Source organism: Antechinus flavipes, chromosome 3 (genome assembly GCF_016432865.1).
Source record: "Antechinus flavipes isolate AdamAnt ecotype Samford, QLD, Australia chromosome 3, AdamAnt_v2, whole genome shotgun sequence".
Taxonomy (NCBI): Eukaryota; Metazoa; Chordata; class Mammalia; order Dasyuromorphia; family Dasyuridae; genus Antechinus; species Antechinus flavipes.
In genome coordinates this window covers 270197562-270210535 of record NC_067400.1, presented here as the reverse complement: position 1 = coordinate 270210535, position 12974 = coordinate 270197562, and positions in this window count along the sequence as shown.

The window sequence follows — 12974 nt, the reverse complement described above, 5'->3', positions numbered from 1 at the left end:
GCTGATATGTGCCCAAAGCGCAAAGGAAGGAATGAGACCTGGATACACAGAAGTAAGCCTCATGTAGCAATGGTAACTGACCCCATGCAGAAATTATGAGAACATAGATAAATGTCTGCATGGGAATTTATTGTAGAGCTAAAGTTGATGAGGGAAAATCAAGCATGACTCAAAAATTATGAATTTTGCTTACTGACGTGATGATGGTACCTTTAGGAGAAATTACATATATATACATGAAAAGATGAATTCAAAATTATATATATGTATATATATGAAAAGATGAATTTAAAAGGAAATATATGAGTTTCAATATAGGGTATATTGAACTTGAGAAGATAAAGGGCATATAAAAGGAGGCATCAAACAGGAAGTTGGGATTAGGGATCTGAAGTTTAGGAGAGAGATTCATTCTAGATGTTTGGATCTATATTCTAAATTCCAAATTACAATTACAATTCCAAATCATTCCAAATGGCAACTAATGCATATTGAATGAAGGAGAGCTGATGAAATAAGGAGAATGGATATAAAAAATAAGAGGAGGCCCAGTCTAGAGTCCTTGTAGCAAGTGCCTAACAAATTTTGTGGACAGGAGATTATTTCAGGAAACAGATAGAGGCACTAAGACTAGTCTCATATTTGTAAAAATTCAGCTGTAAAATGAAAAAGGCCTATATTGAATTGGTAGTTATAGTAAGTGAGTAATACATACTGGAAAGTAATACATTTGGGAAGAGTAAACAAAAGAATATGATGATGGAGATGGACAACAAATGATGTCTGTTACTTCTTTGTTTCTCTTTTCTCTTTCATGTTATTTTTTTTCTTTTCTAGATCAAAGGAATATTTTGGTTGTCATTGTTTAAAATCATTTTGTTCAGAACCTTTGTCCCTTCAACATTATACAAGATTATAAAAGTCTTTAAGTAAATAAATTATAGGTAAAAACATCAAATACAATTTTCATTTGGTTTATGTGTAGCCAGGTCTGACACTTTCCTCATCTCAAGTTGAGTGATGTCCACTAGGGCAATATATCCCAGAAGAATTGGAGAAAACAGAACTTCCCTCTCTGAGTCTCTTTACCACCCCCCCCCCCAAAAAAAAAAAAAACCTAAACAAACAAAAAAGGCAAAAATCAAAAAATCAAAAAATAAACAACAACAACAATAACAAAACAACAGATTGCTAGAAACCTGGGGTGGTTTTTAAATAAGCTCACACTTAAAGAGAAATTCTTCCATATTTAAGAGAGGAAAAAACTGCCATGCTTATTGACTTCTCACCCAAAAGAAGATATTTCTTTAGGTATGTCTATCACATGAGAAATATCACATGTCAGAATTAGAAAAGACCTGAGTTTTAAAGAGCCATTCTCTACTCCTAACCAACTTTTCAAATCAGTTCTTGATTATCTCCATTCTCCTTGCACAAAATGATTTTGATCTTTATTAATTATTATTATTATTATTTACTGACAAGTAGAGTACCCTAGCTCAGACTCTCAAAATCCTTCACCCAAAAACTATGGCAATAGGCTCTTTTATTTTTATTTTTTTAATTCACAAGTATTTATTTTCTCTCATTCTCACAATTGTAATACATATGCATAATAAATAATAATATGCAAAATATATTCCTTTTTAACAATGTTCAAATTGTTTCTTTCAGATATTTAGAATCTTTTTCAGATGATAGATGGAATTTACCATAGATGAGAGATTAAAAGGGCTCATTCTTATAGTGTTGGTGCCTGTGTGTAAATTGTTCTCCTGGCTGTATTATATCATATGATTCATTTTCAAGTTTTTGTTGTTGTTGTTGTTTGCTTATTTTTTTGAATCTATCTCTTCCTTCTTTTCTTACAGCACCAAAGTATTCCATTCTTTTTACTTAATGTTAATTTGTTCAACTGTGCCTCAGATGATACCCAACTACACTTTTGAGATCAATTATTATACACAGTTTAGTAATATTCAAGTTCTTCATTGTTCTGCAGAATGGCTATCACTAATCAGTTTATCCATATGTCTGTTTTTCCAACATTTGTGAATTTCTTTTCTTTTTTTTTTTTTTTTTTTTTTTTGGTAAACTTTTTCAATATGATAGGTATGAAATGGAAGCTTAGTTACTTTAATTTCCATTTATCAAATTGTTGGTGATTTGGGAGAAGAATATGGCTGTACTTAACTTGAATTTCTTCTCCTGAGAACTGCCATTGGCTATTTATCAGTTGGGGAATGGCTTGAAAGCTTATAACTTTGAATCAATTTCCAGTATATCTTGGAAATAACACCTCTATCAGAGACACTGGATATAAAATACAAGAACCTCTTGAATGATATCCCTGCCTCAGATTTCTCATCTCTCTTCAATTCAGCCTGAATATAGATGCCACACTAATTCTTTTATTTGCCTATTCTGCACAGAACATTGTGCATACTTCTTTTTTAAAAAGCTTTTTATTTATAAAACATATGCATAATTTTTCCACCACAGATCCTTGCAAAACCTTTTGTTCCAAAATTTCCCCTCCTTCACCTCACCCCCTCCTCTAGCTGTCAGGTAGTACAATACATATTAAATATGTTGAAATACATGTTAAATCCAATATATGTATACATATTTATATAGTTATTATAATGTTCTTGGTAGTTTTCTGAAGGTCTCTGAGGCAACTTTTTTTTTTTTTTTTAGCAGAGTAATCACCACAAGAATAAAGAATAGCCAGGTGTGGAAGTCCAAATCCTTTATTATCTCTTTCATAACATAGTTTCCTTGCCTGGGACCCAGCTAGTTTTTTTTTTTTTTTTTTTTTCCTTTCTTAGCGGCTTTCCTGAGTTGGAGTCATGGTTTCAGTGGAAAAGTGCAGGAGGTGAGGCTAGCCACCACAAGGCTAGCCACCACAAGGCTGATGAAAATGGAATGAATCTTTCTCCTTGGCTCTGAGAGCTTGAACTCCTGCCTCCAGTCCTCTGTCTTCTCTATCTCTGTCTCCCAGCCTCTCTGTCCCCCAGGAAAGCCACCAAGACCCTGACCAAAGATGGAATGAATCTAGTTCAGTCCTTACTGGCTGTTATACACTCCATTATCATAGGTGTTAATCTTGTGGAATTATATTTAGTACTAAGTACACATATTGAACTAGAGAACTATTAAGCACCATGCTAAGCTAGATAACCATTGTCTTTATCAATTCCACAGACTTAACATCTTGCAAGAATCCTTGTTTCAGAGTTCTGAGTTCTGGCCCATAATAAGTTATCTTGTTGCATAAGAAAAATCAGATCAAGAAGATAAAAAAAAAGAAAAGAAAAGAAAAACTGAAAAAAAAATGCAAGCAACCAACAACAGAAAGAGTGAGAATGCTATGTTATGTTTCACACTCAATTACCAAGAGCCCTCTCTTTGGTGTAGATGAACTGAACAAGTGGAACTGGTTTCAATCATCTCATTGTTTAAAAGGGCCACGTCCATTAGAATTGATTGTCATATAGTCTTCATGTTGCCATGTATAATGATATGCTGGTTCTGCTCATTTCACTTAGCATTAGTTCATGTAGGTCTTTACAAGCCTCTCTGAAATCATCCTGCTGGTCGTTTCTTATAGAACAATAATATTTCATAGCATTCATATACCATAATTTATTCACCCAGTATCAAATTGATGGACATCCACTCAGTTTCCAGTTTCTTGATACTACAAAGAGGGCTGCCACAAACATTTTTGCACATGTAGGTTCCTTTCCCTCCTTTAAGATCTCTTTGGGATATAAGCCCAATAGAAACACTGCTGGGTCAAAGGGTATGCACAGTTGAAAACTTTTTGAGCATAGTTCCAAATTGCTCTCCAGAATGGTTAGATCTGTTCACAGTTCCACCAACAATGTATCAGTGTCCCAGTTTTCCCACATGCCCTCCCACATTCATCATTGTCTTTTCTTGTCATCTTAGCCAATCTGACAGGTGTGTAGTGGTATCTCAGACTTGTCTTAATTTGCATTTCTCTGATCAATAGTGATTTGGAGCACCTTTTCATGTGGCTACAAATAGTTTCAATTTCTTCATCTGAAAAATTTCAGTTTGTTTCCTTTGAGCATTTATCAATTGGAGAATGGCTTGGACTATTATAAATTTGAATAAATTCCCTATATATTTTAGAAATGAGGCCTTTATCAGAGTCTTTAGATGTGACAATGTTTTCCCAGTTTATTGCTTCCATTCTAATCTTGTTTGCATTAGTTTTGTTTGTACAAAAACTTTTCAATTTGATATAATCAGTTCCGGCCAAGATGGCGGAGAGGAAATACACTGCTGTGTAACCTCCGTGTTTTTCTCTCACTATTCATTTCATTTCATGCCTCTGAATTAATGCTCGACTGAAAAAAAACATACAATTACTTACCAAGAGAAACCATCCTTGAGACTCATCAAGAAAGGTCTGTTTTTGCGCGAGGGCGGGGATGGTATTTAAATCGGAAGCAGTCTGCGGGCAGCAGCTGCAGCGAGAGCACAGATAGCAGCTCAGAACCGGGTAGAGCGGAGAGGGGGTGGGGCGTGATCGCAGCCGTCTCTGCGGGGAGAGCTTTGCTACAGGATTAGATACTTTGCTCCGGCAGCGAGTCAGCAGCCCAGCAGAGAAGCTAAAAACACCAGGGGTGAAGAATACAACCCCAAACAGCTGGAGTCTCTCGGGACCTGGCCACCCCTCCCCCACAGTGTCTCAGCCCGCTCGGATCTCAGAGCGCTCGGATCTCAGCGCGCAGGCACCATATCACAGTAGGACCCCTGCCTCACGAATACCCTGCCCCTCCCCCAAAGAAAGCAGCCTCCATTCAAGGGGTTTTTTTCCTTCTGTTTCTTTGATAGTTTGTCTTTGATAAATAGACAGAATAAGCAAGAAACTGAAAAAGAATTTAACCCTGGACAGCTTTTATACAGATAAAGAGCAGACTCCAAATCCTGAGGAGACTAAAAACAAACAGTCCCCAGGTGAATCCCCAAAGGAGGAGATCATATGTTCCTCAGCACAGATGAATCTCATGGAGGAAATTAAAAAGGCTCTCACAAGGGAGCTAGAAGAAAAATGGGAAAAGGAGAGGGAGGCTTTGCAAAAGGAGAGGGAGACTTGGCAAAAGGAGAGGGAGGCTCTGCAAAAGGAGAGGGAGGCTTGGCAAAAGAGCCTGGAGAAGTCAGTTAAAGAGAGAGTGGATAAAGAAACCAAATCCTTGAAAAATAGGATTGGTGAACTGGAAAACAAAATTGGTGAAATGGAAAAAAATTCCACAGAACAAAAGAACTCAATTGGACAATTAGAAAAAGATCTTAAAAAAGTGAGTGAAGAAAATACCTCACTGAAAATCAGGGTCGAACAATTGGAATTGAATGACTCGAGGAGACAAGAAGAATCAGTCAAGCAAATACAAAAAAATCAAACAATGGAAAAGAATGTGAAATACCTTCTGGGGAAGACAACAGACCTGGAAAACAGATCCAGGAGAGACAACCTGAGAATCATCGGACTTCCAGAAAAGTATGATGAAAAAAAGAGCCTGGACACTATTTTCCAGGAAATTATCAAAGAGAACTGCCCAGAAGTCATAGAAACAGAAGGTAAAATAGACATTGAAAGAATTCATCGATCCCCTACTGAAAGGGATCCTAAAATCAAAACACCAAGGAATATAGTGGCCAAATGCCAGAACCCTCAGGCAAAGGAAAAAATACTGCAAGCGGCTAGAAAAACCCAATTCAAGTATCAAGGAGCCACAATAAGGATCACCCAGGATCTGGCAGCATCCACATTAAAGGATCGAAGGGCCTGGAATATGATATTCCAAAAGGCTAAGGAACTTGGTATGCAACCAAAAATAACTTACCCAGCGAGATTGAACATCTTTTTCCAGGGAAGAAGATGGACATTCAACAAAATAAGCGAATTTCATCTATTTCTGATGAAAAAGCCAGAACTTAACAAAAAATTTGATCTACAAGCACAGAACTCAAGAGAAATCTAAAAAGGTAAAGATTAATCTTGGGAACTATATTTCGGCCATAAAGATGTATAAAGAATACATGTATACCTTGTTCTAGAAACTAGATGTGGAAAGGACATTGTACCAGAAAAAAAGGGAAAGTGGGGGTACTACATTTCATGAAGAGGCAAAGAAAACCTAGTATATCTGAGAGAAAGAATGGAGAGGGATGAATATAGTGAGTATTTTACTGCTTTCAGAATTGGCATTAAGAGAAGAATTTTAGACATATTCAATCTATGGTGAAACTTCTCCCACCTCATTGAAAAGTGAGAAGGGAAAAGTGAAAAAGGAAGGAATAAGCTAAGTGGAAGGGAATACGGTAACTGGGAGGGAAAGGGGCAAGTTGGGGGGGGGAACTTTAAGGGGGGGGAGGGATACTAAAAAAGGGAGGGTTGTGAGAAGCAAGTGGTGCTCACAAGCTTAATACTGGGAAGGGGGGTAAGGGAGTAAGAAGGGAGAAAAGCATAAACCGGGGTTAACAAGATGGCAAGTAATACAGAATTGGTCATTTTAACCATAAATGTGAACGGGGTAAACTCCTCTATAAAGAGGAAGCGGTTAGCAGAATGGATTAAAAGCCAGAATCCTACAATATGTTGTATACAGGAAACACACCTGAAGCGGGGTGATACATGCAGGTTAAAGGTAAAAGGTTGGAGCAAAACCTACTATGCTTCAGGTGAAGCCAAAAAAGCAGGGGTAGCCATCCTGATCTCAGATCAAGCTAAAGCAAAAATTGATCTAATCAAAAGAGATAAGGAAGGGCACTATATCTTGCTAAAGGGTAGAATGAATAATGAAGAAGTATCTATATTAAACATATATGCACCAAGTAGTGTAGCATCTAAATTCTTAAAAGAGAAATTAAGAGAGCTGCAAGAAGAAATAGACAGTAAAACTATAATAGTGGGAGATCTCAACCTTGCACTCTCAGAATTAGATAAATCAAACCACAAAATAAATAAGAAAGAAGTCAAAGAGATAAATAGAATACTAGAAAAATTAGATATGATAGATCTCTGGAGAAAATGTAATGGGGACAGAAAGGAGTACACCTTCTTTTCAGCAGTTCATGGAACTTATACAAAAATTGACCATATATTAGGACATAAAAACCTCAAACTCAAATGCAGTAAGGCAGAAATAGTGAATGCATCCTTTTCAGACCATGATGCATTGAAAATTACATTCAATAAAAAGCCACAGGAAAGAAGACCAAAAAATAATTGGAAACTAAATAATCTCATACTAAAGAATGATTGGGTGAAACAGCAAATTATAGACATAATTAATAACTTCATCCAAGAAAACGATAATAATGAGACATCATACCAAAATGTATGGGATGCAGCCAAAGCGGTAATAAGGGGAAATCTCATATCTCTAGAGGCCTATTTGTATAAAATAGAGAAAGAGAAGGTCAATGAATTGGGCTTGCAACTAAAAATGCTAGAAAAGGAACAAATTAAAAACCCCCAATCAAACACTAAACTTGAAATTCAAAAAATAAAAGGAGAGATCAATAAAATTGAAAGTAAAACACCTATTGAATTAATTAATAAAACTAAGAGTTGGTTCTATGAAAAAACCAACAAAATAGACAAACCCTTAGTAAATCTGATTAAAAAAAGGAAAGAGGAAAATCAAATTGTTAGTCTTAAAAATGAAAAGGGAGAACTCACCACTAACGAAGAGGAAATTAGAGCAATAATTAGGAGTTACTTTGCCCAACTTTACGCCAATAAATTCGACAACTTAAATGAAATAGAAGAATACCTCCAAAAATATAACTTGCCTAAACTAACAGAGGAAGAAGTAAATATCCTAAATACTCCTATCTCAGAAAAAGAAATAGAACAAACTATTAATCAACTCCCTAAGAAAAAAACCCCAGGACCAGATGGATTTACATCTGAATTCTATCAAACATTTAAAGATCAATTAACTCCAATGCTAAATAAACTATTTGAAGAAGTAGGGATTGAAGGAGTCCTACCAAACTCCTTTTATGACACAGATATGGTACTGATACCTAAACCAGGTAGGCTGAAAACAGAGAAAGAAAATTATAGACCAATCTCCCTAATGAATATTGATGCTAAAATCTTAAATAAAATATTAGCAAAAAGATTACAGAAAATCATCCCCAGGATAATACACTATGACCAAGTAGGATTTATACCAGGAATGCAGGGCTGGTTCAATATTAAGAAAACTATTAACATAATTGACTATATCAACAACCAAACAAACAAAAACCATATGATCATCTCAATAGATGCAGAAAAAGCATTTGATAAAATCCAACAGCCATTCCTAATAAAAACACTTGAGAGCATAGGAATAAAAGGACTTTTCCTTAAAATAGTTAGGGGCATATATTTTAAACCTTCAGTAAGCATCATATGCAATGGGGAAAAACTAGAACCTTTCCCAGTAAGATCTGGAGTGAAACAAGGCTGCCCACTATCACCATTATTATTCAATATTGTATTAGAAACACTAGCCTCTGCAATAAGAGTTGAGAAAGAGATTAAAGGAATTAGAGTTGGCAATGAGGAAACCAAACTATCACTCTTTGCAGATGATATGAGGGTATACCTAGAAAACCCCAGAGATTCTACTAAAAAGCTATTAGAAATAATTCATAATTTTAGCAAAGTAGCAGGATACAAAATAAATCCCCATAAATCCTCAGCATTCTTATACACCACCAACAAAATCCAAGAGCAAGAGATACAAAGAGAAATTCCATTCAAAATAACTGTTGATAGCATAAAATATTTGGGAATCTACCTACCAAAGGAAAGTCAGGAATTATATGAGCAAAATTACAAAAAAGTTTTCACACAAATAAAGTCAGACTTAAATAATTGGAAAAATATTAAGTGCTCTTGGATAGGCCGAGCGAATATAATAAAGATGACAATACTCCCTAAACTAATCTATTTATTTAGTGCTATACCAATCAGACTTCCAAGAAAATATTTTAATGATTTAGAAAAAATAACAACAAAATTCATATGGAACAATAAAAAGTCGAGAATCTCAAGGGAATTAATGAAAAAAAAAATCAAATGAAGGTGGCCTAGCTGTACCTGATCTAAAATTATATTATAAAGCAGCAGTCACCAAAACCATTTGGTATTGGCTTAGAAATAGATTAGTTGATCAGTGGAAAAGGTTAGGTTCACAAGACAGAATAGTCAACTATAGCAATCTTGTGTTTGACAAACCCAAAGATTCTAAATTTTGGGATAAGATTTCATTATTTGATGAAAACTGCTCGAATAACTGGACATTAGTATGGCAGAAATTAGGCAAGGACCCACACTTAACACCACATACCAAGATAAGATCAAAATGGGTCCATGACCTAGGCATAAAGAACAAGATTATAAATAAATTAGAGGAACATAGGATAGTTTATCTCTCAGACTTGTGGAGGAGAAAGAAATTTGTGACCAAAGATGAACTAGAGACCATTACCAATCACAAAATAGAAAATTTTGATTATATCAAATTAAAAAGCCTTTGTACAAACAGAATGAATGCAAACAAGATTAGTAGGGAAGCAACAAACTGGGAAAACATCTTTACAATTAAAGGTTCTGATAAAGGCCTCATTTCCAAAATATATAGAGAACTGACTCAAATTTATAAAAAATCAAGCCATTCTCCAATTGATAAATGATCAAAGGATATGACCAGACAATTTTCAGATGAAGAAATTGAAACTATTACCACTCACATGAAAGAGTGTTCCAAATCACTATTGATCAGAGAAATGCAAATTAAGACAACTCTGAGATATCACTACACACCTGTCAGATTGGTTAAGATGACAGGAAAAAATAATGATGAATGTTGGAGGGGATGCAGGAAAACGGGGACACTGATGCATTGTTGGTGGAGTTGTGAACGAATCCAGCCATTCTGGAGAGCAATCTGGAATTATGCCCAAAAAGTTATCAAACTGTGCATACCCTTTGATCCAGCAGTGTTTCTATTGGGCTTATACCCCAAAGAGATACTAAGAAAGGGAAAGGGACCTGTATATGCCAAAATGTTTGTAGCAGCCCTGTTTGTAGTGGCTAGAAACTGGAAAATGAATGGATGCCCATCAATTGGAGAATGGCTGGGTAAATTGTGGTATATGAATGTTATGGAATATTATTGCTCTGTAAGGAATGACCAGCAGGATGAATACAGAGAGGCTTGGAGAGACCTACATGGACTGATGCTAAGTGAAATGAGCAGAACCAGGAGATCATTATACACTTCGACAACGATATTGTATGAGGATGTATTCTGATGGAAGTGGATTTCTCTGACAAAGAGACTTAACTGAGTTTCATTGGATAAATGATGGACAGAAACAGCTACACCCAAAGAAGGAACACTGGGAAATGAATGTGAACTATTTGATTTTTGATTTTCTTCCCGAGTTATTTTTACCTTCTGAATCCAATTCTCCCTGTGCAGCGGGAGAACTGTTTGGTTCTGCAAATATGTATTGTATCTAGGATATACTGCAACATATTTAACATATATAGGACTGCTTGCCATCTTGGGGGGGGGAGGGAGGGAGGGGAAAAAACGAAACATAAGTGATTGCAAGGGATAATGCTGTGTAAAAATTATCCTGGCATGGATTCTGTCAATACAAAGTTATTATTAAATAAAATTAAACAAAAAAAAATTTGATATAATCAAAATTTTCTACTTTGTGATCAATAATGATGTCTAGTTCTTCTTTGGTCATAAATTTCTTCCTCTTCCAGAGGTCTGAGAGGTAAATTATCCTATGTTCTTCTAATTTGTGTTTAATATCATTCTTTATGTCTAGATCATGAACACATTTTGGCCTTATCTTGGTATACAATGTTAGGGGTGGGTTTATGCTTACTTTCTGTCACACTAGTTTCTAATTTTCCCAGCAGTTCTTCTCAAATAGTGAATTCTTATCCCAAAAGCTAGGGCCTTTGGATTTATCAAATATTAGATTGTTATAGTCATTGGCTCTTTTGTTCTGTGAATCTAACCTATTCCACTAATCAACTCCTCTATTTCTTGGCCAGTACTAAATGTTTTTGATGACTGCTGCTTTATAATATAGATTTATATCTGGTATAGCTAGGCCACTTTCATTTGCTTTTTTTTTTTGTTGTTGTTAATTCCCTTGAAATTCTTGATTATAAATTCCTTCCTCCTCCCCAGATCTGAGAGGTCTTCCAAATACTTTTTGTTGCTATTTTTTCTAGGTCACTAAACTAATTTGGGAGTGGGGGAGGAGCCAAATGATTGAAAGGACACACATTTTTCTGAGCTCTCCTCTACCCTCAAATTATTTTTAGGAAAAAGTGTCTCTGAATTAGTGCTTTGTTGGAATCTTTACAAACTGTTAAGTCATTAGAGTTGATAGAGACAATAATTATCTAATTTAGCATGGTTCAGTATTATTGATCTGACCTTACAAGGAGATGTTTTGGGCTAGAACCTGAAACAAGGTACTAAGTAGAACTAATTAATACAATGCTTGTGTTCATACCTTTAGAGAGCTCCTATAAGCAAGAAGTATTTAAGTACTCTTGGAGTTCACAAGTATGGGAGATTCACAAAGTAAACTTTGTAACTTTGTGAATTCACACCTCCCTTGAAGCTCTTAGGGCCAGAGAGCACTCTGGGAGAAAACCCATAATCCCATTCTCTCAGAAGAGTCATATATAAGCCCAGTCATGAGAGTTCAGCTGAATTAGATTGGAGATGAGCATTCTGGGACAGACACAGAGCACTCTGGGAGATTGAGAGCCAGAAGCCCTCTCTCCAAGGCAAGAGAGATCCATTTCATTTTCCACCTGGCTATCTGGAGGCTAAAGGACAAACCTTTGGATTTGGAGACATTTGCAGGGAACTCTTGGAACCAAGCAGAAAGATAGGCTTCTAAGAAAAACTAACCGGGCTACTTTGAAAGGAGAAAATAAAAATTTGCATTTTTACCAGCTGGCTGCAATTTGGGTGATTATTACTTTTAACTGAAATTAAAGCTGCCTCCAGAAAACCTCCCCAAGAAACCTGCTTTCTCCCAGAGAGAACCATCTTATTATTTTAAAGAAGAAAAAGAACACCACAGTGCTTGACTATCAGAACCCATGAATATTGGGGGTATAACATTTCAACAGAAAATAATCTTGAAATTTGCCAGAAAAAGTCTATTTTTGCTTACATATGGGGACCAAATAGGACTAGGCGAGGCACAGACTCAGACAAATAGGCAGTGCAAGCATGGAAAAGAGCTCATGATGAGTAGAGTGAAAGGGGCAGGGAGTGATCTTTGCCAGCTGAAAATCTGCGGGGAGAACTCTACCACAGTGTTGACTACTCTGTCCAGGCAGCAAGCCAGTAGATTAGCAGAGAAGCTAGAAAACACAAAGGATAAAGACCATAATCCTAAAACGCTAGAATCTTTCTGGACATGGCCACACTCACCCAGAAGCAGGAGTGACTCAACACAATCTTAGTGCACAACCGCTAATGCCAGGACAGACACTGATCCCAGCACAGACACTGTTTGTCACTACCTCTTCACTGCCACTTCCTGTTGTCTATTGAGGAAACTTTGTAACTCCTCATTGACCCCAAAGCAGACTGCAGCTGTTTTTGTTTGTTTGTTGTTTTGTTTTGTTTTTGGTAAAATGAGTAAAAAGGCATAGTGGGCTCTAACTATAGATAGCTTCTATACTGAAAGAGAGCAGATTTCAAACCATGAGGAGACTAAAAACAGTTTTTCTCTAGATGAAAACCCAAAGGTGGATAAGTCTCCACCATATAAGGTTCCCATAGAATAAATTAAAAAGGCTTTTAAAAGAGAGTTGAAGAAAAATAGGAAAGAAAAGAGAAGCTTTGCAAGAGGGTCTGGATAAGGCATGTAAC